Consider the following 27385-nt stretch of genomic DNA (forward strand, 5'->3'; position numbering starts at 1 on the left):
TGACTCCCGTTGTTGATTTAACAATTGACACTATTATTTATGAAGTCAGTAATCACCCAAGGTTCTTGTCATGAGCTGCAAAGGCTATGGAAGCCTTTTATATTTATTTATTTTATTTTATTTTATTTTTTTTTTTTTGACAGGCAGAGTGGACAGTGAGAGAGAGAGACAGAGAGAAAGGTCTTCCTTTGCCGTTGGTTCACCCTCCAATGGCCGCCGCGGCCGGCGCGCTGTGGCCGGCGCACCGCGCTGATCCGATGGCAGGAGCCAGGAGCCGGGTGCTTTTCCTGGTCTCCCATGGGGTGCAGGGCCCAAGCACCTGGGCCATCCTCCACTGCACTCCCGGGCCACAGCAGAGGGCTGGCCTGGAAGAGGGGCAACCGGGACAGAATCCGGCGCCCCAACCGGGACTAGAACCCGGTGTGCCGGCGCCGCTAGGCGGAGGATTAGCCTAGTGAGCCGCGGCGCTGGCTATGGAAGCCTTTTGATTGTTCGCCAACTCCGAACTTATTTAGACAAGGTCATAGTCAAAGTGGAAGCTCTCTCCTCCCTTCAGAGAAAGGTACCTCCTCCTTTGACGGCCCATTCTTTCTACTGGGATCTCAAACCTTTTAAAACCTCTAATTTTCAACTCTCCTTTCCCTACCAACTTGTAACACTTTGCCTACTGTTCATATTGCATATGTGCTTTTCTTTCTCTTTTTAAAAAAAAAAAAATATTTGAGAGGTAGAGTTGTAGACACAGAGAGGGAGATACACAGAGAAAGGTATTCCATCTGTTGGTTCACTCTGCAAATGGCCAAATTGGCTGGAGCTGAGCAGATCAAAAGCAAGGATCCAGGTGCTTCCTCTGGTCTCCCACACTAGTTCAGGAGCCCAAGCACCTGGGCCATCCTTCACTGCTTTCCCAAGCCATAAGCAGAGAGCGGGTTATGAAGGGGAGTAGCCTGGGATATGAACCAACGGCCTATATGGGATGCCAGCACTGTCACCAGAGGCTTAGCCTACTATGCCACAGCACTGTAACTCTTCTCTCTTTTTATGTTATGCTGTCTGAAATGGTTTGCAGAATTCCAAATAAGCTGAGTGAAGCCATTCTAAACTTTTTTCATTTGGGGCTTTCACTGCTAATCAGCACATATTTTTTCTTATCCCTCTATTGTTAAGGATCTAGCTCCTTATCTGTTTTGATGTCCTAAATTTTCCTGCAAAGATCACTGCAAATAATACACAAAACAGCAACAGAATAAATATAACAAACAAATGACAAAAATGCAGAAGAAAGAAAAGTTTAGGTCATAATTCTGCCCTCCCCCCAAAATGTGTGTTCTGGAGGACCAGGCAGACATAGAGTTCACACAATATTTGGCTTTAAGTTTCCAACAGCCAAGGCCACAAGAGAAAGGTACTATATACAATCCACTCTGTCCAGCGCTAGTCTTTATCAAATTAAAATTAAGAGAACGAAAACACTTGTCCTGGTGGTACCCAAAAAGAGATCATTTAGGAAAACAAAATGGGATTAATTGGGAGGCTTTTAAGAAATACGAGTTATATATCCACTCCAGATCAATAAAACCAGTATCTTTGTAAATAGAATCTAGAAATCATAAATTTTGTCTCACAAATATCTTCAGGTTTCAGAGCACCTGACCTGGGCCACAACTCCAGAAGAGAGTACTGGGTTCTGGACGCAGAGCACCACAATCCGGAATGCCCCTGCTTGTCTGATTATTTTCCTGGTGTTCTGAGTTCTAAATTAAAGAGCGCATATTACTGTCAAATTTGTGATATTTTCCTCCTTTTCCTTCCACCAGAGAATTTGCTTTTACCTTGGTTCTAATAGCTTTTATGCTGCACATTTTCCAGAGAAAGCTAAGATACATGTGGATTGCCACCTGTGGTCATCATAATTAATGGTCAATTCTGCCAATGTGAGCCAGACACTTTGTATGACTAAATTCTGAACCCCAGGGGCTACATTCAGTGTTTCAGACAATAATTGACTAAAAGTGCTCTTGTCATAAATCAGCAGACATTGATGCTGGCAGGCATGTTCTTTTATGATTTAACCCTTATTTAAATCCTAGATATATTGTTGTTTCCAAAAATAAGACTGTGAGGAGTGATTAGGAAAAATAATTTTTTTTTCTTGTAGCAAAAGGGAAAGCAACTGATTGAATTACCTGTGAAAGCTATATTTCATGTAATTCACTTGACTTACCTATTAACTGTTTATCATTTGTGACCAAATATCAGCTGCTGGGAACTGCTTTGGAATTAATGAAAGCATAATTGCCTTATTTCAAGGGTTCGTATGCAGAGTCAGATCGGGTACTGCAGAGCAGATGTCATGCTATGGTACAACCTGAACCTATTACAATGATTGCCTCTCAACTGGATTGGGTAACCAGATGTACAAGTCCCACATGGAAAAGCTGATTGTCAGGACACTTCTAATTTTAACAGAATAGTAATATATTTGAAATTTTTTCAAAATTCTCAGTGATGGTGCATATTCATATAGTCACAGCAAATTCAAAAAATAATAGTTTACAGATACATCCCTCTATGGTCTCATTTTCTTCAGAGAATTCGAAGAAAAGGAGGCAGAATCAGAGATTGCTGTGTTACCACTCTGTTAGTTTCATGGGTAACTTCTGTGCTGGAATCAAATGGGGAATTGACTCTGATTGCAATATCCAACTGTGCTGAATCTGAGCGATTAAGACTTGTTAATAGCGGTGAAGAGTCAATAAGGCTGCTCACTCATTCAAATAGCAATGTTGAGCAGTCAGAACAAAAACCAAATTATTTTAATGAAGCAAATTTGATTCACACATAGTGTGACAGCCAATGTCAGAAGAAAGTCTTCCGTTAATGATTCAGACGGTTATGTTATTACTTGTGCTGTTTGACAGAATCCACCGTAGTTTATGCAAAATAGGACCTGGCAGATGTCAGGGCAAGAGAAGGTGCACAAGTGATAGCGTTGACGAGAGTTCTGCCCTTGAGAATTGCAGGCAGTGGCATTTCACTCATGATGCAGGTGTCATCTCGATGCTTCGGATTCTTACTATCAGAGACTCATTTCCCCTATCACCCAGATATATACTGTTGAGATTCATATCATTTTACTTTAAACCCTAAATCTAGCACTTCATTTCCTATTCCTAGGGGAATTTTTGTGCCTTGATGAAAGTATTTAGTTACTCCAATGTGTATAAGTTATATTTAATAATATATTAACATATTAAGTTCAGAGGCTTATATCAACAGGTGACACAAAGCAGGAACAAAAACCATCATAGCCATATTTCAGAGATGTCATACAAATTGCATTATTCATAGGAGTACTGGACACCCTGAACTGAATTTTACAATGTACCAGACAATGCTTTAAACAGTGCAAACATTTCAGCTGATTTGATCCTCAAAACACATCAATAAAATGGACAAGTATTCTTCCATTTTGTAAAAGTTACCACTGAGGATCAATAATAAAGAGTACATAGCTCAGAATTTCTCAAATAAATAGTACAATAGCATTGAAACCAGTGCCTTTTGAGTAACAATTCATATATTTTCCATAAAGCTAAAATGCACTTCTTCCATGTTTTCTAAAAATTCTTAAAAATGCCATTTTAGGTAAGAAATCTCTCTTTGCCATAGGCTATTTTCTTTTCCTTGCTACATGATTTATGCATGACTACCGAAAATAAGACTGGAATCAGATTGTTTATGGGCATGCCTTTCTCCTTCAAAAATTTTTAGAAATTTTTGACATAGAATTGAACATATTGTTTTCTTCTTTTTTGACATTTCTTGAGTTGTGCTATTTTTAGTAAAAGCCATGTAATCGATTATAGACAAAGCAAATCAAATAGTCCCTGTGTTTGATGACATTTTTAGGCCAAGCAGCTTTTTTAGTAGCTGGAAGAGACCACCAGTGAAGAAAGAATTCCCTTTTATTCCTGTATATAAATAGCATGTAAGTAGCTTTAGCAGACTGTAACAATAGAACTACCTCTCGCTCTTTCAGACGGAGCTGGAAAAAAAAGTGGGTAGGTTAAATGTTCTAAAATGTATTATAAAATTACATGTCACAGCAGCTGAAAGCCAATTTCCATTACAACATAGCTCCACTGTGCAGAAGTTGAGTCATCTCTATTTTGGTAACTGTTCTTTATCACCAAAGATAATTCATTCTATATTTTCATCCTTATGATGGAGGCAAGAGAATTACCCCCAAAGTTTTGACCTACAAAATTGCACTTGACGAAGCAAGCTGAGGAAACAGTGACAGGTACTCTGGTGCTTTTCATGCAGCTTATGGTTTGAGATTTCAATTCACAAGATTTGATTTAAATAGATCACCAGGCAGTTATCATCCGTACGTTACTATCTCAATATGACTTGGCTCACATGTATCCATCTCTAGCTCTTCAGAGTTAATGACAAAATATTTACTGAGTGAAGTGATTGAAGTCTCAGCAACTCACATTGCTACCTGATAACACTGTAGGATAAATATCACTAATTTTCATGAGTCATTTTGAACAGCCATCTATTCATATACACGTATGTAAAAAAAAATGAAGCCAGGGGAAACAGAGATACAAAAATTTTAGTGTTTTTCCCTGCTATTACTTCACATTAGTAAAATATAAAATTAAGTTCCAAGTGATTGACTTATACTGAAAGCTTAGTCTCCATTTCAAGGGATAGACATTGATATATATCATATATGTCCGTATTTTCAGTGGATACAAGTAAGTATAACATACTGAACTTTGAAATCATAATTCACTACATCCTCCCAAATTTTCCTACTCCAGAATTACATGATGCAATGAACTCAAAGAACCAAACACATATCTAGACTATGATGTCAAACAAAATACTACCTATATTTCGATTGACAAGAGAAACAGGTACTGCAGTGAAGGGCTGATTCAAGTCCCACCTTAATACTTATCCTTAAAAGTATAGGGATATTTGTCATGAATGGAGAAGAAGTTACAGTGGTTGAAGAGGCACCAGAGGAGAAATATCAGAGGGACTGTTTGGTTTCCTAGGAGCAGGAAACGTTATTGTAAAGGAAGGTGGCATAGATTCCTTGCAATCAACATTATCAGGTCTCTAACTCCCCCACTGTCTAAGAAGGTATATGAGAGGGAAAAAAAAATCTGATAGGAAACTATTTCAACACCTCTCCACTTTCAGTTGCTTATTCTGAAGCATTAAGCAACTTATTCCATGATAAAGGGTGATTTATGTCACTTACAACAAGTTTTTTTTTTTTAATCTAAGTGAAATAACCTGTACTTCAGAACCTCAGAAATTGACTTGAATTGTAAATTCTCTGAACTCGTGAGTCTTTACTGTATTGAAAATGGGAAAATAATAGGTTATAACAATAAAAACATGAAATCTTTTTCTTCTTTCTAATTGGATTTTATTTTCAATATTGGCTTTAATGGTAATATCAAAAACATAATTATAGCAGATTTTATGAAAAATATTCATTTTGAAGAGTTAAAAAGTTCAATATTAACCATAATTATTGGATATAAATAATTTTAAAGTCATCCAAGTGCTATTGATGCAGATATTCCAGAGTGGATACAGTTAAGATCTTTTTTGGGGCCAGCCCCGTGGCTCAATAGGCTAATCCTCCACCTGTGCCACTGGCACACCAGGTTCTAGTCCCAATTGGGGCGCCGGATTCTGTCCTGGTCGCTCTTCTTCCTGTCCAGCTAACTGCTGTGGCCGGGGAGTGCAGTGGAGGATGGCCCAAGTGCTTGGGCCCTGCACCTGCATGGGAGACCAGGAGAAGCACCTGGCTCCTGCCTTCAGATCAGTGCGGTGCGCTGGCAGCGCGCTGGCTGCAGCGGCCATTATGGCCAATGGAAAAAGGAAGACCTTTCTCTCTGTGTCTCTCTCTCACCGTCCACTCTGCCTGTCAAAAAAAAAAAAAAAAAAAATCTGTTTTGATGAATTGTCAGTTCTGTCTCAGGAAACCTATTAGACTAGGAACATTCGTAGATATCTTTACATAGAAGTTTTTCCTATCCCACAGGTACTGTGGACTTTTTTAAAGAATAAACGAAACTTCCATGGTTTTCCCCCACTAAATTAGTGCATAAATAGTCATGCCTATCTAGAAATGAAAGCTTATAAAGAAACATTGCTCAGAAGTACCTTAGTAGTCAAAGTTGACTCATAATACTTTTAATAATTGATTGTAAGAATCACATTTTAACTATTAAGACATTTTCTGGCCAGCGCCGCGGCTCACTAGGCTAATCCTCCGCCTTGCGGCGCCAGCACACCGGGTTCTAGTCCCGGTCGGGGCGCCGGATTCTGTCCCGGTTGCCCCTCTTCCAGGCCAGCTCTCTGCTATGGCCAGGGAGTGCAGTGGAGGATGGCCCAAGTACTTGGGCCCTGCACCCCATGGATCACCAGGATAAGTACCTGGCTCCTGCCATCGGACCAGCTGCAGCGGCCATTGGAGGGTGAACCAATGGCAAAAGGAAGACCTTTCTCTCTCTCTCTCTCTCTCTCTCTCACTGTCCACTCTGCCTGTCAAAATTAAAAAAAAGACATTTTCTGAGCAATGGATTTTCATAACTTTAATTTCTAGATGAGCAGCATAAGAAGCAATGTAGTTATTTAGATAAAACATAAACTGCCTACCAGAGAACTCGGGTTTGTTCCAAGTTTCCTCTTAGACAAATCTTTTATCTCCTGTTGATATGGACCAGGGCTCTATTTAGTACTAACCTAGTGAAAAGGGATTGTTTTTTCTTTTTTAATGTTATAACATATAATTTAGATTTGAAATTATAGAATTAGAGAGGGGGAAGGAGACTTACAGTCATGTATTCCAACTTTTTAAGCAAGATAAAATTCAGAATTCCTTAAATCTCAGCCTCTATGAAATAAACCCAGATGTATGAAATATATAAGTTTTAAAGGAGTTGTGGTGTTGCAGTTGTAAATAGAGCTAAAGTCTACTTTTCTATTACTTTTTATCTGTTGTTCTCATTTCTGTCCTCTGAAACTGAGTGACTAAAATAATTTGTCTCCAATTTAGGACCCATCAAAAATTTAAAGTACCTTATTACATTCTCCCTGTACTGTAGATAATCCAGATATCACATTCCAAATATATTAGGCGTGCATGTATATATTTATCTTTTTAACCTTCTCATTTCTTCTTTGGAAATCTGATATGTATAAGGGCACAGGATGGTATATCTATAGGTTGGCTATGACAAAGTAATTTAGAAGTCTTAAGGGTATAATTTGGGCACTTAATCTGTGAATTTACCTTTTGAGGATCATCACTGAAATGTATTAAAAGGCATCATTTTAAATTCTGGTACAAAAATGAGTATTGCAGGAATTCATAAAACACATAAAATGGATATGCTTCCTGGATATAATTGGATCAGAACGGCAAGGCATCTACAGCATTTTAACTTCAAGAAAGGATCAGCAGCATTTACCTTTCATCTGACAGAACACTTTGTATTGAATTCTTGAATTTTAGTGACCTCATAATATAGTAAGAATGTCACTATTTTTGACATATGCTTTGCTAACTATATCTGTAGTCATATTTAAAGTTCACTCATTATTGTAATGCTATGTTCTATGCCTGGTATGAATTACTAGTAACTTCTGTTTAGTTGATTTTGAGCCACTAGTACATCAAAATTATCTTGAATTTATGCTTTTATCTGCCATTGTTGCTGTGAACTCCCAGCTGCTTTCTACTTGACACACATGCCTTCTTAATCTTAAATTACTGATTTTACCATTTGAAAATGGGAGTTCTTTGAACTGCATTTGGAGCTGAAGTATTATCCATTCTTTCTTTGTTTAAATAGGTAAGAATAATAAGCTTTAATTTTTGAATTCTCTGATTCCCCATGACCTTAAAAATTTGCAGGTAGGAGCTTATATCAGAGCAACATAAGGTAAACTGGTAAATAATAAAAACGGGACTAGACACTTGAGTTTGCAATCCTTGTGGGAAAATGAACACCTGTTTGCTGAGAAGAGCAGCTAGTTTCAGGAAGGCTTTTGACTGCTTGACTTAGGGTCACATTTTCAAATGTCTTCAACAATGATGGATGAGTATTCTTATTGAAAAGTAGTCTTTTATAATCAGAATGAGGGTGCAGTATGCAGGTCATTGCAACATCTATTGAAACTGAAATAATACGTTTATCATGTCCCTATTCTCAGTCTTTCTATGGCACTTGTCCTAGGCATCATGCTAAGGTTCTGTAGTTGAAAATATCCACTTAGAGATAAAAAAAAAGAGTTGTTTCAAAATAAGAAGAATATGACATGTACTTAATTTCTTCGGGTTTTATTTATTTCCCAAATTTTCTCTGAACTTTCCCAATCTTTTTCTTACATTCTTCCATAATTATTAGTAGTTCCTAACAAACAATATTAAAACATATCATGTTGCTGAGATTTTATAAATGTAATATTTATAACTTGCTTTAATCTCAGTAGCAACAAATCATAGTGCTAGAAATGCAGATGTCAAAAGTTCAGAAATGCACACACAAAATGTAAGTAGAATCTGCTATATTAAATCAGTGCAAACTTAAAGGGATTCAGTGATGTTTGTAAAGTATGCCTAATATTCCATTCAAATCAGTTATTTTGCTGGAGCAACAAACCAGTGATGGAGAGGCAAGCTATTTCCCACATCCAGAATACGATGACTTTATTTCATATTGATCTCAAAGGAGGTAGGACTCTTGTTTACCCCTCCTGTAATCCCTGCTTCATGATTAATAATAACATGTAGGGGGATCAAAAACATAGTTACAGTTTAAAATGTAAGTATAAATCTCTTATTAAATTGGAAAGCATGCTATCCGGCCTCACTATAAATAAATTAGGCACCAATTTGAATCTGTCATCTAAATGAACAACCTTTGTTTTCTACTGTTGTTTGTATTTTAATGTATAAGCTTTATATTATTTTTAATTAACAAATATCTCCAGTTTTGTCACTGAAAAAAGTATCAGACTATGCCAATTAGTGTAATATCCTTTAAGCAATATATGGCTTCATAATATTAGGTCTATTAGTTTTGTGTTTTGTGTAATTCACAAATGAGAAATGAAGAATTACCTTACTATATTTACATTTAAGGATCTACATTATATACAATGGTCATCTTAAAGGAATTGTTTCTTTCTGGTTTTGATTTTAAACATTTATTCATCTTTTATGTGTTTTGTTTCTAGTAGCAAAAAATGATAGCAGAGATACATGGATATAGTGCTTTACCAAAGAGCTAAGTGACTGCATCTATCTCCTTTTTCTTTCCTCATGTGTACAGAAAATAAAAATGCTCATTCATAATAAGAAAATGTAAGTCTGGTAGGCACCAAGGTTTTAATATTTAATTTTCTACATTATAAAGCAGACTCTTCTCTGCCTTCCCATAAATGCCGAAATGGATAAGATTAATTAAACATTAAACCATTATTCTTCGTAAAAGAAAAGTCCGTTACTATCAGGTTTGATACACTCTTCTTCCAAGGTGATCTTTCCCAAGTCTAACTCTCATCCCTTTCAAAAAATTTTAAAATAATTAAGAAGGAATGCAGTCATTTAATCTTTTATATTTTTTCTAGCATTATTGTGACTTTCATATGGATTGTGGGTTGAATTCAGAATAATGCATTTAATATTATCAGACCTAGCACTTATTCACTTTTCTTGTAGTAGAAGTGTCTGGAAGGATAGAAAAATAAATTTCTTTTCTTAGCTCCTTTTGCTACAGAGAAAAATATGTGCATATGTATTTGATTCTAGAGAAGAATAGATATTTGTGCACTTAGCAGCCAATCCTGTTCAGTTTCATGATTATACCATTTTAGCCAGTGACTCATTTCTGAAGACCAATAAATTCACAAAGTAAAAAAAAAAAAGCCAAGAATTATTACATTCAAAATGTAGAGTTGAGATAAAGCCAGAATTGATTTAAAACACATGAACTTTTATTTTTCATGTGTATAACTTCTATCATGCATTGTTGCCTCCTAACATGTATAAACATAAGTCATAATTGCTTGTACTTTTTGAATCATAGGCATAATTACCATGCACATAATTATAGCATTTGCCAGATTCTGTTCATTGCAAAAAGATTTTTCTCTTCCTGTCTCCCCTTCTTTTGTTAGTCAAGGTTATTAGCTATCATCACTGTCAGATCATGATACACATCTTCTGCATTTCAATAATGTGAGAAGCAAACAAATAGGCTACAAAATATGTGAGTACTTCAAAAAGTTTGTGGAAAATGGAATTAAGGGATAATGTGCATTTTCCAAGTAGTTTCTGAAGATCCCTTGTAGATGTATAACAATTTCTGATAACTTATTGATAGTAATGTTACAATAACTTATTTTCAGAGGATTGCCAAAACATAAGTTTCTGTAAGTAAAGTGGTTAGCATCAGGTAGATGTCTGTCACTGGGAAGAGACAAAGTGACTATATGCTCATGGTCCAAGTTCAAATGTACCTCTGCTGTCCACTCTCGGACCCTCTGTGAGAATAGATTGGGTGTCAGTTTTTAAATATATCCTATGAACAGTACTGAAAACCAGGTGCTTCAATCCCTTCTCCCAGGAGGCGCCTCCAACTGTGACATCACTGAAGAAGCTCAAGGTATCCTCGGGAATGTAAGCCATGGGAAATAGATGTAACAGCCGTGTTTATCCACAAATACCTTGCTAGTAACTAACAGTCCACTTCTTCTCTACACATTAGTCAAAGCCAAAATTTACAACACATACAAACCGGGTAAGAAATGCCAGAGGGAGAGAGTAGAAGGGTGATAATAATCCCACTGAATGATGTGGATAAAATAAATAAATAAATAACCCAAGAAGCCCTCTGGTACTCAACTGCCATAACTTTGATTAACTCTGCTGTGTTTCAGCACCAGGTCATGCAAACCTTTTGACACCATTTCTTTGAGATGTCAGTCACATTTCAATGACTTTTCAGCATGAACTTGTAAGTCCTGTCTCTTCATTGACTCTGAATGAGGCAGGTTGCTTATGAATGCAGCTTGAAGTGTCACTCAGAGATACTCGCGTTGTGTTGTCTTTGATTGGCATGTCTCGGGGATTGTGGAAAAATTTTAGCAGATCCAAAAGTGCTTCTCTAAACACTGCATTTCTTTACAGCAGTGTTGTCTCCAAGAGATTGGTTCATGCCCTTATGATGATGATCTATTATTGCAGTGTTCCTCTCACTATAGATGAAGTAGTTCCTGAAGGGTACGGTTCGTGGGACTTGGAAACTTAGGCTGTGTTTTCAGTTTTCATTTCCACAAGCCTTTGGGGCTACAATTTAACTAATGTATCACATTAACTGCCACCTGCAGAGGCTGTCTAACAACCTAATTATGTGGATGAAAATACCTTTGCAACATCCTCCTACTTGGCAAAAGTGAATGGTGATAAAAAAGATCCCAAAACATCCAGTTCATCTGAAAAAAAATATTAAAAGCTTTCCTCTCATTAACAGAATTCCACTCATAAAGGCAACTTGTTGGCAAAAATGATCCTTATTTTTAAAGTGCTGTGTCTACAGCATTGACTGGCTTACAAGAGATGACATATGACATGAGCTGTTCATATCCACACAAGTGCAGTTAGAAAAGTCAGAATTTTATATCGTGCTATGGTTAAGATAGTTAAATTGAAAGTGAATTAGTTTCAGTATAGTAATCAACCTACCACAGTGTAGAGGCTAAAACTCAGGCTCTAGAGCCAGATGGTCTAAATTTGAACCTGAATTCTAATTACTAAAAAAAATATGCAATGTGACTTTGTTGTGCCTCAGATACAATCATGAACATTAAATGAGTTAGAACAAGCAACAGAAGTACAATCATGAAGAGTACGTGATAAGCACTCCATAAATGTGAGCTACATTTGAAGTTTAATATCAAAGGATAGTTAATAGATTATCTTGAATTTTAATAAAAAAGTAAATGAATATAAATACATTAATAATGCCAAGTTAATAATTTACATATACTGTTAGGTCTTAGGATTTTAGTGTTTGAAGAAGGTGAGGCGGTGACCGGTTAAAACAGAAAAAATATTATTTCAGGGGGCCCATATGACTGGAACATAAAAATAATGGGAGTTCAGCTTGCCCTGATGGAGGGCAGGGAATCTGAAGCTAGGCTTATTTACCTTTGGGCAACAGGAGGAGTCCTCTTCTCAAGCTGTTCTTGGAGGAAGTGCAGAGCCACGTGGATCCCAATCAGGTGGGTGGAGAGAAGAGGTTCCTTGGTAAAGTTTACTTAGCAGTTTGGAATGTCCCAGGTGAAGGGCTTTCCTAAGCAATAAATTTTCCACTAGTCTTCAGATTACCTTTGGTTTGTTTCATTGAGTTTAGGGGTTTGACCTCAGCTACCTAAAAGGTTCTAACATATATTAAATATATTTTAATGAAAACTGTAGGCTTTATTTTAAACATAACACCTACTTATGCACATTTTTTATTATAATATGCCGTGGCGCTGGCCTCAACTCTTTTATATGGAATTACACAAAGGAACAAATGTTTGTGGAAAGAGATGTTTTGAACAAGGTGGATGTTTTGTCCAGTGGTTAAGACCCCAATTAAGATGTCTGTGTTCCTCATCAGAGTACCTGGGTTTGACATTCAGCTTCAACCATTGACTCCAGCTTTCTGCTAATATTGACCCTGGGAGGAAGTGATAATGGCTCAAATAATTGGGTTCCTACCATCCACATGGGAGACATATATTGAGTTTCTGGTTTCAAATTTTGATCTAGCCCTGTCCTGGCTGTTGCAAATATTTGGGAGTAAACCAGCAATCAGGAGTTTTCTCTCTCTCTCTCTCAAAAGTAAATAATTTTAAAAAATACCAAGAATTCTTTCACATTAGAAGATTAGAATGGGAGCTGGTGCTTTGGCATATTAGGCTAAGCCTTGGCCTGGGACACTGGCATCCCATATGGGCACCAGTTCATGTCCTGGCTGCTCCTTTCCTGATCCATCTCTCTGTTATGACCTGGGAAAGCAATGCAAGATGGTCCAAGTGCTTGGGCCCCTCCTGCACTCAAATGGGAGACCCAGATAAAGCTCCTGGCTTTGGATTGGCCCAGCTCCGGCTGTTGTGGCCATTTGGGGAGTGAACCAGCAGATGGAAGACTTTTCTCTCTGTATCTCCTTCTCTCTGTAACACTACCCCTCAAATAAATAAATAAAAATCTTTAAAGAAGAAAAGATTAGGATATGGGACATGAAAGAATCAAAGAAAAGGAGGAAGGGAGATAGAAAAGAAGAAAGGAGGGAAAGAAGGAAGAAGGGGATATTATAGTCTTAGAATTGTTTCTATGAACTAAACTGAATCTGCTCTCTTTGTATTAGTGTCACATTAACGTGAAAAAAAAGCATAACAAAATATTCCCATTGTTACCAACTATAATTAGAATCATATACAATTACACAAGACTCACAGGATTTTTTTTTTTTTTACAGAATATTGTAGTTGGTCAAACTAAGGTGTAGAAAACAGCAAAACCCTGTGAAAATGTCAATCTAAAACAAGCTAACCAACAATAAGTAAGAATATAAGACAAACAAGAACAGGTATATATATATATATATATATATATGACAGATGATGACAGAACACATGGTACATTTTATCAAGTTAAAAACCAAGGAAACATCCCATTGCAACCTGGACTTGCTGGTGATCATTATCCATTGATCACAAAAGAACACAGCAATACAGGTTCAGAAACTCCTAGTTCCTGCTTACCTCCCCTTCATGTATGTCATGTCCACACTTGCAGGATTTTTTTTTTTTGTGGCTTATTATTTCTACACCAAAGTAGAGAGAAGACATTCTTCTTCCTCTGCTATATTTTTGTTTTCTCCTTCCCCAGGCTATATAAAGTCACTGTGTACTCTTAGAAAGTGTTGATTTGAAGGATAAGGATTAAGCATGAAGACAAAAGGAAACAATTCTCAAGTTTGTGTTATTTTTCCATGGACAACGTTCATACACATGTTCTGTGTTCATACTGCCAAGTAACAAAGCAGCTACAGCACATGACACCAGAGGTCCAAATTCATGTGTGTTTGAGGCTCAGCAATAGAGAGCACTGATCTGGAAACTAGACTGGAAAAAATGGGCAAACATTTTATGAGTGTCTACAGCAAATACAGACTCTACATGACTATTCTGCTAAGTTCTCACATATCTCCGAGCATTCCCAATTTTGCAAATTCAAAATTGAATCTCAAAGACTTTCCCAAAATCGGAAGTTTCATGAGCTGCAGTTCCAGGGTTTGCACTCTGCACTGACTCCTAACCTAGGATTCCCCTACACTTTCCACACAACCAGGATTTTAGTTCCAGACCTGTCCAAGAACGTACTAAACTAAAGGAGTCACTTTCCAAATGTGTTAATTTAGGAAATTGTTCCAGTACACATCTGGAACTTGAAAATAGCTAAGTTAGTAAAATTCAGTGAGGTGAAATTAAAAATATTTGTGTTGTCCACAGGAGTGCTTCACACAGAAATCTCTTTCTCAAATCCTCTGAAATGGGTCTGGCCCCACTGGTATAGGCTTCCTGTATAACTTACCCTCTTTCAAATCAACTGGAATATTCACTAGACAGCAGTAAACATGGGAGAGTAGGGAAGATAAAAAATCAAAGAGAATCCAAAATCTCCTTCTAATTCCTTGTGTACTTCAAAACAAGACTTCTTTTGCTTGCTCTTCTGTCCTCTTCACCCTTGACAGCAAAAGAGAATTATTGTCTTGTGAGTCCCAAGATCTACATCAGCAAATATCACATGCAAAATGATAGGGTGAGAATGGTAGTAGATGTTTGATTATTAAGTTTAACAAAGAATAATGTTTGGAAAGTGCTTTGGGTTTGTCATAAATTAATACTGGGCAGTCAACAATATGTTTATTGCTTTACAGCAATGAACTGATTAAACAGCCTCATAGGACATTCTACCTTGTTACAGAATGAATTTTTAACATGTTTTTCTACTTCACAAGATTGTAAGCTGCTTAAGGAAATAGAATAGGTTATTTGTTTCTTCTTCTTTTTCATTACACCTGTAACATTCTTGTTGTATATTTACTAAATATTAAATACTTCAAATGAATTTATATGTCTATTACCTCTTAGACACCCCCCCTTCACTAATCATTTACCCAGTTGAGTTTAGAGTTTTTATTGATTTATTTTAGTGATGAAAAGGCTCACATTTACTTCAAACTCAGTTTGATCTTCCTGGTCCAGGGTTGAGAGCAGCTTGGCGTATTGCATATGACATTGCTTCAACAATATTTACCAGTTAAAGATTACATGAATTTTACTGATTTTATGTATGGATTCCTTATTATTTTGTATTTAAAAAGAGTTGTAATCATAAATGAATAATTATTTAAATGACAATGAGTGATTCATAGTTGTGGGGAGGTGTGATAGCAAAGCTTTTTGTTAATTTTCCTTTAACTCTTCAGAAAATATAGATCTGGAGAGTTGAGACAGTTTTTTGTGCAATTATCTAGTACTGAGTACTTAACTAGTGCCAAAGCAGCAACATGCCTTTGCATACCTGGGGCTTAGAACCCAGGACAAGCAGGTCTAGATTCTGACAGGGTTTGTATCTCCTTTACTCACAATGGCAGGGAGAAATGTACAAGGAACAACCACTTTCCCTGCATGGCCATGGGACTTTCGTGTCCATGGCGGCCGTTGGTCACACACAAAGACATCTACAGGCATCCACATGTAGCCACGTACAGCTACATATCCACATATAACCACACATCCACAAGCAGCTGCATCTGACCATACCCACCAGTTGCTTATATTGGTTTACAGACAAAAGTGGCCCAGTGCCAAAGCATTACATAACGGACTTGTGTGCAGCTCACCATGCAGGTGGATCTGTCAGTTACCATGACAGCAATTACCATACAGGCACAGAGATGTGGGAGCAAAGAGATAACGGGGCAAGGGCAAAAGGTGTGAGAACTTGATAAACATCCTCTTCCCAAGTTCATCTTCTCAACACCTTCCTGATCACTTGCAGCTACATAGTGACAGAACACAGATAGTGCCAAAGCCCTTACACTATCAAAGGCTTCTCCTTTTTAACTTCATAACTAAAATTGTTTTTCTTACCCAGCAATAGTTGTATAATCTTTTCTCAAGAGATTGTTCATTGCTGTAATACAAGTAGTTTTCTAGATAAAAATTTTACAAGCATTACACATTTAAGAATTATCTTGAGATTGCTGATAATATGTAAGAAATATGAGAAAGTGTGATACAGAGAAATGTGAAAGGGTAAAAAATATTCTATATGATGGAAGAAAAAAAAAAACAAGCTTAAGATACCACAACAAAGACATTAAAAGTTAACATTGCTCTAGGCAGCAATATGTTGTAATTCTCTGGCAGAACAGAGAACAGATTTCTTCATTCCCAATACAGTAACTCATGGGGCCTCCAGGTTCAACACATTTTAAAAATGACAGCTCATGCTCACTGTCTGCTTGTGGGGCAAACAGGCTGAGCTTCCTGAGAAAGCAAGAATAGGAGCATATAAGACCCAAACTGCACTTGGAACCAAAGCAAATCCTGTTTTCTTTTATTTTTAAGATTTATTTGTTTGAAACTCAGAGGTACACAGAGAGAGGAAGAGGAAGAGAGAGAACGAGAGACAGAGACAGAGACAGAGACAGAGAGAGAGAGAGAGAGATCTTCCATCTGCTGATTCACTCCCCAAATGGCCACAGTGAAGCCAGGGGTCAGGAGTTTCTTCCCAATCTCCCGCCTGTGTGCAGAGGCCTAAGCAGGCAGCTGGATTGGAAGTGGAGCGGCCAGGTCTCAAACTGGTGCCCAGGTGGGAATGCCAGCACAGCAGGTGGCAGATTTACCCACAAAGACACAGTGCAGGCCTGCAAGTCATATTTTCAAAACTTCTGATGTAAACTGATTCTTGTATTTCATCCCAATTCATAAATTTTGAAAGTAAGTATTTATGTACAGGAAAACCTAAAAAAGAAGAGAATTACTATAGTACAGCTGTGTACTTTTTTTTTTTTTTTTTGACAGGCAGAGTGGACAGTGAGAGAGAGAGACAGAGAGAAAGGTCATCCTTTGCCTTTGGTTCACCCTCCAATGGCCGCCGCGGCTGGCGCGCTGCGGCCAGCGCACCGCGCTGATCTGATGGCAGGAGCCAGGAGCCAGGTGCTTTTCCTGGTCTCCCATGGGGTGCAGGGCCCAAGCACCTGGGCCATCCTCCACTGCACTCCCTGGCCACAGTAGAGGGCTGGCCTGGAAGAGGGGCAACCGGGACAGAATCCAGTGCCCCGACCGGGACTAGAACCGGGTGTGCCGGCGCCGCTAGGCGGAGGATTAGCCTAGTGAGCCACGGCGCCGGCCCAGCTGTGTACTTCTGTGTCTGTCTCACCATACAATGAGATGTTTGGGAGATCATCACTCATTTGTGTCTTTAGAGTCTTGGTAAGCATACAGAAAGAGTTCAACAGTTGTTAGATTAACAAGTGGTAGACTTTATTATGATGGTATGTTCTTTCTCAAAGAAATAATGCTTCAGTCCAATTTTCTCTGCAGTGGTACAAGTTATTTCCTCAAAATAAGATATTTTTCAGCTGTTAAAAACATGTTGTCTTCATATTGAAAAAATCTGGAATTTTTGCTTCCTAATATATGAGAAAATAAGTTGAAAACTGTAAAATATTACATAAATTAAAAAGTGCTGTTTATTATACCAAATATTTACAGATGGCCTAATATATGACATTAGGGCCTGCTATGTGATGCTAAGGAGTCAACTACCAATAATATCTGATATTTATTATCTTGGATGATAACTAAACAACTGATGGAATATGATCAAACTATGTGCAAAGTTCTAAATACATAAACAACAAGAGAGTGATTGAGTTTGTTGTGAAGGGGAAGTTAAAGATAATTACAGGGAAAATGATAATTTAGCATGGATAGCAGAGATTAAAGCAGAAAATAAATAAGCAGCAAAGGGAGAAGGGCTGAGTATATAGAGTTGTGGGTAGCAGAAAATGGAATTAAATATTTATATCTAAACCTGAATTCCAGGGGCTGGCCTTGAGAGCTAGGGCCAATTCGTGTCCATAGTGGATAGAATCTATGTCTATATGGGTCGCCTGTGTAAAAAGAAAAATCTGTGATGTACATTTGACTATAAACTATACATAGAGTCAGATAATATAAATGTAAATGCCTTTTTTACATAGAGGTCTTTCATCCACTGGTCCGCAAAGGGAGGAGCTGGGCCAATCCGAAGGGAAGAGCCAGGAGTCTCCTCCAGGTCTCACACAGGCACAGGGGCCCAAACATTTGGGCCATCCTCCATTGCCTTCCCTGGCCCTAGCAGATTGCTGGATCGGAAGAGGAGCAGAGACTGGCGCTGTGGAATAGTGGTTAAAGCCGCTGCGTGCAGTGCCGGCATCCCATATGGGCGCTGGTTCGGGTCTCAGCTGCTCCACTTCTGATCCAGCTCTCTGCTATGGCCTGGGAAAGTAGTGGAAGATGGGCCAAGTCCTTGGGCTCCTGTAATCTCATGGGAGACCATGATGAAGCTCCCGGTTCCTGATTTCTTGCTTCGGATCGGCTCAGCTCCAGCTGTTGTGGCCAACTGGGGAGTGAACCAGTGGATAGAAGACCTTTCTTTCTCTCTCTCTGCCTCTCCTTCTCTCTCTGAGTAACTCTAACTTTCAAATAAATAAATAAAATTTTTTAAATAAAAAAAAAAGAAGAGCAATTGGGACATGAACCAGTGGCCATAAGGGGATAAGGGATGCCAGTGCCACAGGCAGAGGCTTAGCCTATTGTACCACAGCATCTGCCCCCCTCATTTTTTAAAGCATGGGTACAATATGCAATAGTATTTCATAGACTTGCTCTTAATTCATACACTATATGCATACTTAGGCATAGGGAATGATAAAAATTCTGAAATTCCTGACATTTCAATGTACTTTCTGTTCTTAGGGAAGGTATGAAATTACAAAGTTTGGCATATGAAGTTAGAAGTTAAGATAAGGCCAGCGCCACGGCTCACTAGGCTAATCCTCCGCTGGCTGGCACCCCAGGTTCTAGTCCTGGTTCGGGTACCAGTTCTGTCCCAGTTGCTCCTCTTCCAGTCCAGCTCTCTGCTGTGGCCCAGGAAGGCAGTGGAGGATAACCCAACTACTTGGGCCATGCACCTGCATGGGAGACCAGGAGGAAGCACCTGGTTCCTGGCTTCGGATCAGCACAGCGCGCTGGCCATAGCGGCCATTTGGGGGGTGAACCAACGGAAGGAAGACCTTTCTCTCTGTTTCTCTCTCTCACACTGTCTAACTCTGCCTGTCAAAAAAAAAGTTAAAATGAATTCACAATTGTTGATTTTATTACTGCATATATTTACCTATTTTCTGAAAAATATTATACAATGGAAAATTGAGAAATATGAAGGATAAGGCACAAAAATGCATAAAACCTGGGTTACCAGCCAAGCCCATTCACAGCCAACTGGTTCATTGTCTTCCTAAGCATTCTTGCACCAATTCTTTGAGATTCCAAAAATTCTGAAAATCTGTGTGGCTCACTCTTTCGTACCATTCTCTAGTTGTTTAAGAGCCATTACAAACCATTGCTTAAGCATTTCTAAAATATGTGGGTCTCTGTCTCTCAGCATAAATTGTACCACTTGGCTTATCAGTGCCTGGCTAGAAGGGAAATTCCTGAATTCTGAAAACAACAAATGAATTGATGATTTTCCTTATGTTAGTTGCCTAGACTTCCTGACCACATAATGTTCCAGTGTCTACTTGGCTCAAAGTGTCCCATGGCTCTTTTCTGTGCTAGTGCATTACAGAGTAGTAAGTTCTACATTAATCTACCTTTTCTTAGATGGTATAGATTAATCTAACAATCTAGAAATATTGTAACACTCATATTTAACTTCTAAAAGGAAGAAAAATTGATATAGAAATCAATAATCTTTCCATACTAATGAAATTATAGTTTTCATAATGATGAGCTGGGATTATTTGTTGATCCTAACAAGCTCTCATTGATGACTGCCTATAGAAAATGCATAAGTACATCACATATTTTACTCCAAGATCTAAAACTACAAACCCAGCTGAAAATAATAACAATATGACCTCATCAACAACAAAATCAATAAACAAACACAAAAAGAATAAAAGGACCAACAAACAAATGTCTAATCCATATAATACTTCAGGCTCTCAATAGATTTAAGGGTGGAAGCCTCTCCTTTTTCCATTCATTACTGCCTTGTTGAAAAGATACTGTGTTTCTGACATGATGTATTCTAAACATGATCTTACAGTTTGTATTTTAATTCACTGCTATAAGCCACCTGCTACTGCAAGGAAGATGTTTTAAATCTCAAGCACAACTAAATTAATAATCACATGATGCATGCAAGGTCATATAGCATTTTTTCTGAGCAAATAAGCTAATTTAAATAAGTTACTTGTTCTACATTTGGATGCTGACCCTGGTAAATCGTGGTGACATCCAGAAAATAACTTGTTAGGAAAAGGTATTTAGGATAAATAGGCTGCAATGTGAAGGTGCTGCTGTGGAACAGATATAAATATTTAGGACCTTGATTAAATTTTGATCCTGAGTTCAGGCCAGGTTTCAGTTGAATCTATCATACTCTCTGCTTTATGTTTTGCAAAAAAGCTATAGCCACTTGGAAAGTTAATTTAAAGGTACATGTGTATGTTTCACCTTGCTTGGTTTGCAGGAAGTTGCGTTTATAACAGATCTTTCACAGACAGAGAAGGAATGCTGGAGCTCACTTTAATGACACAAAGATAAGCAAACAAAACCCATTGTGCCATATGGCAATTATGCCATACAAGTGAATTTATTACCAAATAAAACTATTGCCTTATGCATTTCAGAGTTTCATATATACACAGTCATATATATATACACACATATGTATATATATATATGTATGTATATATATACACACATATGTGTGTATATATATATATATATCTCCAGTGACTGAGGTTTTCTGTAGGATTAGTAGCCCAGAATTCCAAATAAATTAACAAATATACATAAACAAATACATCCTTGTTGCAGCAAATGTAAGAAACAATATTAAAATAGAGCATGAATAAAAGTCAACTAATTTTCTACCAGTTCTGTTAGAAGTGTCAAGAGCTAGAAAGATATTTAACCAAATGAATATAATATTTGTATATGATTTAGACAGGTGTATCTTTGTATCTGGTATCCACAAATAGTGAAATGCCATATTTTGTTCCTGAAGAGAAAGTACATATTTTCAAACCTAAAAGTTACTTAATATTAACCATACATATGAACTCTTTTTTTTTTTTTTTTTTTTTGACAGGCAGAGTGGACAGTGAGAGAGAGAGACAGAGAGAAAGGTCTTCCTTTGCCGTTGGTTCACCCTCCAATGGCCGCCGTGGCCGGCACACTGCAGCCGGCGCACTGCGCTGATCTGATGGCAGGAGCCAGGTGCTTCTCCTGGTCTCCCATGGGGTGCAGGGCCCAAGTACTAGGGCCATCCTCCACTGCACTCCCTGGCCACAGCAGAGAGCTGGCCTGGAAGAGGGGCAACCGGGACAGAATCTGGTGCCCCGACCGGGACTAGAACCCGGTATGCCGGCGCTGCAAGGCGGAGGATTAGCCTTGTGAGTTGCGGCGCTGGCACAGATGAACTCTTAATTATCAATTTGGCTGCTTAATTTTATTCAGACAATTTCAGTGTTAAAAATTTAATGTCATTTTTTAATTTTTTGGATGAGTTAATGCTGTCCTAAAAATTTCATGTATTTGAACACTGATCATCAACTCAGTTTAGCCGCATTCCACATGCAAATTGTACTAACCCTTCCTTTCCTTGGGAGTTGCTAAATACTCTCTGCATTTTATCTGGGTTATTTTTTAATTCTCAAATAAGCTATATTTGAGGTCTGACATTTTTATGACTCAAAATCCTTTTTAATTTACACCCTTAATTAGGTCACATTAAGGAAAGTGCTTTGAAAAAATCCCATGCATCCATTCATCTATGAAAGTGGACATTTATATTATTACTTCAGATAAGCTTGCTCTCTGTGGTTCACAGTTCCTGATGCATTTAATGAGTGCAATTTTATAACAGGTACACATATACAATACTATAAATAGTCTTCATCAAAACTTGTATTCAGATTATAAATTTATTCTTAATTCTTCCTTTCTTGCTGTTTCTTGATTTGCCTTAAGCCACTTTCAGCAAAGACTTAAAATGTGACTCTCTGTGATGCTTGTGTGTAGAACTCATCACAACTCCTTCCTCCAAAAGCGAAGATGAGTGTGAAGGCCGCTTACTTCCACTTGGATATACGGTTTGACTTTCTCAATGAAGTTGGCAGAGATCCTTAAGGCTGAAAGAGAATCCTTCAAGAAGGACAATAGTGCTTTTCTTTGGCAGTAGGAAAAGATGCAAGAGAACGCAATTTATTCCCTACTCTCGCTGTCAATGGCTCAATTCAGCTGGGCCCGTTCACCAGCATTTTCAGTGATTAGCGTGGAAAGGAAAATAGAAAAATCCATCTACAGAGTTGCTCCTCAACAGGGACAACTCACTTATCTATAACCTGTCAAATTGCCACCAATTAGTGTCAGTATCATAAATTTTTAACAAATTTATCAAACATTCTTTTCCTGGTTATTTTTTCCCCCATTTGATTCTGTTCTAAAAGTATAACCTTAAAGCTCACCTTCTTCCACTATATCTTTCTTTCTTTTTAAAAATGGCTAATCTTAAAACTTGATAGCATAAGTCATGAATAAAATTTGGCCCAGCTTATGTGGAACTGGAAATTCCCTGAGAGGCAACATTAATAATGGGTTGGCAGAGTAAGTTTGCTAGCATGGGGTTGATGCCTGGGTTGCATTTCTGAAGTGCATTTGTTGTTGCTTTGGGGAAAGTGTGTATACTGGGTTCAACAGAGCATAGGATTTTCAATTAACCTCTTACTTCCCTCACCTTGAACATGATGATTTCAATACAATCTCCTAGTATATTTATGGTGAGTGGAACAAAGGAGTAATTGGATTGAATTTATTAATTTTAAAGCCCTATTTCAACAAGATGAACAGAGTTGAGAAAATATCAGTGACTGTTCACCATCTGTTTTCTAGGCATATTGACGAAGCGTCATTCCCAAGAGGTTTTTATTTTTGTGTTAAACTCAACAATAATTTATCCTATTCAGATCCTATTAGTGGGAACAATTAACACTTCATTTAGAGGATATTTTAATTGACCTTTCTAATCTTTTTCCTTCTCTTCCTTACAGAACAGCTAAATATTTAGAATAAGCTCGGGAAAATCACCAGTTAGTTATATAAAGTTATAAAAAACTTTGTAAAAGTGTCATTGTTGGTAAATAACCATAAAAATTGAGAGATAATTAAATGTAATTTATAGAAGTGAAGATAATACAATATTTTCATCTAATTTCCTCTATTTCTTTGTTGCTATATTTCCAGAATTCTCTAGTTGATATTAAGATCAATAAATAAAATATATGGGTTTGGTCATTTTCTATGAATTTTCACATATCAAAAGAAATAAGGCAATCTTTCAATATTAGACTTCTAACTAAAAATTGATAAGCAACAAAACTTAAGTAGGTTGCCAAATTGTATCAGTCTTACCAGAATATCAGCAATTTAAAGCATGTTGGGATAAAGCAGCGAGAAGAAAATCAACTATTGATTAATCAAAATAAAAGGGAAATGTAGAACTGAAACTACACTATTATTCCCATTTCTACTACACTAAGCATTTGCCAGCCTAAATCGATTACATGTATTTTCTCAATTCTCAAAGTCACATGAGATAGCAATTGATAACATTCCATTTTTGTTGATAAAAAACAAACATGATAAGATCGCATTATGCAATACCTCTTTCAATTGATATTTATTAACCTAACTTCATCAGAGTCTTACAGTTGATGGCATCTAGTCTAAAAACTGCACAATTTAACCTGTGCTATGACTCTAATGTCTATGATATTCTGCCACTGCTTATTTAAATTGACAAAAGTAAATTTTGCCCGTTTATTGTTGCTCTCATCTAAATATAAAATGGAGTATGTCAAAGATTTAATTTACTATATTAATTAATAAAGGGGTCAGTAAGATTGCATCTATTCCAAATGGAAACCCAAAACACCAAACATTGAAGTCAGATAAAGATGCTGAAATAAATTTTCAGATAGATGTAAAACTGGCAAACCTGTCATCATCCAGAAGGATATAAGGCATTGCATTCCTCTATATGTAATTTATGTTTTTATGTGTGGTAATTATTATAATGAGTATCTATTAATCCCACTTTGATTACCCTAAGTGTTCAATTGCTGTAAAGAGTCACAGGAATTACTTCATTCTCATGGACACTTTCATTTCAGACAAAGGATAAAAAAATTGGTCCTCCAATACTCAGTGTAGGGAGGACAAGACATGCATTGTCTCCAGGATTCAAACCACCACCAAGAGATATGCTAAATACCCCTTGGCTCTTTGTATAAATGATGCCCTCTAGTGGCTAGTGTTGACCTTTGAAAACCTCCCAAAATAGATGCAAATCATAGATCCAATTATTATTACCAAAAAATGCTATCAGCTTTATACATCCTACTTCATAAAAATGTAAGGATATATGGCTAAAGTACATCATTTATTTATAGTTAAAATATTCTATAGCTTTGTTTCATGATCTATGGAGATTAGCATATGGATAATCCAATCCAGTCCACATGACGTCAAGCTATGTTCTAGAATTTTTTACATTTTAAATCCTATCTGTATAGAGCTGAAACAAACAAATGGAAAACCTGAAAAAGACAACGAGATAAAAATAGGGAAGAGGTACCACGTGGGTGAGAGCCAGGACACCAATTAAATTTCTAAGTCTTTCACAAGTTATTTTTATATGAAGCTTAATCAAATATTAGAAAATTTATATATAACTCAAGTCTTAAAGATATAAATTAAAAATCCAAATCATTTTCTCTTTTTATTCCTATCTGCCTCCTAACACATTGATATACACTTTGTTGTTGAATTTATTCCTCCTCAACTTTAAATATTTTAGTTTATAAAGTTAGAATGCATTGTTCAATAGCTCTGGAGTTAATTTAAAACTCTGTGTAAACAGTTGAAAAGTTATGTTTATCAATACTTTGTCTCATAGAGTAACATAATATATTCTTTTAAGATATTTGCAACAAAAAATGTGGCTGTTCTTCATTTATCTCATTTGTTTAACATTTTTGCTGTAAAAAAAAATAAACCCTGTGAGAACAGCTTAAATTATGTAATTATCAGATGCCTCATTATAGTCAATGTATTTTTTACAATCGACAACTTTGAGCTTTTTCTAATGTATACATTAGAAGTTAAGAATATTCGCCACCCACACCTGCACTAAACTAAAATTTGCTTTCTGGGGATAGGAACTGAAAAAAATATTACTTTGTATGTATCAAGTATAGGTACACATTACATATTCACACTCATGAACTTTATCTATGTTGTTAAAATTTAATGGAGTTGGCATTTAAGAAAATATATCTTAAAAGGCTTCTTAGGAGATAATGAAGGAAGGGTTGACAAATAGGATTTTACTATAGTTCATGGAATAATAAATAGCAATACAGTCTTTATTGGTTGACTATCTTGCAAGGCAGACCTAACCAAATTATTTTCACTTTAAGCAGACTGAACTAGGAGTTGTTTTGTCATATCTTCTAATTTCATTCAAAAATATAAATAAATAGAACTTGAGTTACACTGTAAGAGCCATTATTCTTTGTTATTTACCAAATTAAACACATTGGACTTCTTTTTGTTTTAAACTTTTATTTAATAAAATACAAAGTACAACTTTTGGATTATAGCAGCTTTTTCCCCCTATAACCTCCCTCCCACCCACAACCATCCCATCTCCCAGTCCCTCTCCCATCCCATTCACATCAAGATTCATTTTCAGTTATCTTTATATACAGAAGATCAATTTAGTATATACTAAGTAAAGATTTCAACAGTTTGCACCCACACAGAAACACGAAGTATAAAGTACTGTTTGAGTACTAGTTATACCGTTAACACATTAAGGACAGAGTTCCTACATGGGGAGTAAGTGCACAGTGATTCCTCTTGTTGACTTAACAATTGACACTCTTGTTTATGTCGTCAGTAATCACCCTAGGCTCTTGTCATGAGCTGCCAAGGCTATGGAAGCCTCTTGAATTTGCAAACTCTGATCTTATTTAGACAAGGCTATAGTCAAAGTGGAAGCTCTCTCCTCCCTTCAGAGAAAGATACCTCCTTTGATGGCCCGTTCTTTCCGCTGGGATCTCACTCACAGAGAGCTTTCGTTTAGTGTTGTTGTTGTTGTTGTTGTTTTTTTTCCACAGTGTCTTGGCTTTCCATGCCTGAAATACTCTCATGGGCTTTTTAGCCGAATCTGAATGCCTTAAGGGCTGATTCTGAGGCCAGAGTGCTGCTTAGGACATCTGCCATTCTATGAGTCTGCTGTATATCCTGCTTCCCATGTTGGATAGTTCTCTCCTTTTTAATTCTATCAGTTAGTATTAGCAGACACTAGTCTTGTTTATGTGATCCCTTTGACACTTAATCCTATCATTATGATCAATTGTGAACTGAAACTGATCACTTTGACTAGTGAGATGGCATTGGTACCTGCCACCTTGATGGGGTTGAATGGGAATCCCCTGGCGTGTTTCTAATTCTACCATTAGGGGTAAGTCCAATTGAGCATGTGCCTAACTGTACATCTCCTCCCTCTCTTATTCCCACTCTTATATTTAACAGGGATCACTTTTCAGTTACATTTAAATGCCTAATAATAATTGTGTGTTAATGAAAGAGTTCAACCAATGGTATTAAATAGAAAAAAAAAAAAAGACACACACACACACAAAAAGGAATAAAATAGTAAGTTGTTCCTCAACAGTCAGGACAAGGGCTGATGAAGTCATTGTTTCTCATAGTGTCCATTTCACTTCAACAGGTTTCCTTTTAGGTGCTCAGTTAGTTGTCACCCATCAGGGAGAACATATGATATTTGTCCCTTTGGGACTGGCTTATTTCACTCAGCATGATGTTTTTCAGTATCCTCCATTTTGTTGAGGAATCTGAAAAACACATT

General features: G+C 37.1%; 1 protein-coding gene and 1 long non-coding RNA gene across 15 annotated transcripts in view; one reads left to right on the top strand and one right to left on the bottom strand.

Moving 5' to 3' along the window:
• LOC103349080 (uncharacterized) overlaps positions 1–17138 on the bottom strand; it is a 52386-nt gene extending 35248 nt beyond the window's left edge. For 4 of the 8 annotated variants that reach the window (XR_011378645.1, XR_011378642.1, XR_011378643.1 and 1 more), the window contains exons 1-2: positions 1833–17138; positions 1655–1754 (exon numbers count right to left, since the gene is read on the bottom strand). This is a non-coding gene — a long non-coding RNA (uncharacterized lncRNA). Of the gene's footprint in view, positions 1–1625; positions 1755–1832 lie in introns of all 8 variants that reach the window. The other 4 variants (XR_011378647.1, XR_011378641.1, XR_011378646.1 and 1 more) reach the window with 4 other exon arrangements.
• PCDH9 (protocadherin 9) overlaps positions 1–27385 on the top strand; it is a 978586-nt gene that overhangs the window by 87414 nt on the left and 863787 nt on the right. The window lies entirely within an intron of this gene.

The sequence above is a fragment of the Oryctolagus cuniculus genome, chromosome 9, assembly GCF_964237555.1.
Source record: "Oryctolagus cuniculus chromosome 9, mOryCun1.1, whole genome shotgun sequence".
Classification (NCBI taxonomy): domain Eukaryota; kingdom Metazoa; phylum Chordata; class Mammalia; order Lagomorpha; family Leporidae; genus Oryctolagus; species Oryctolagus cuniculus.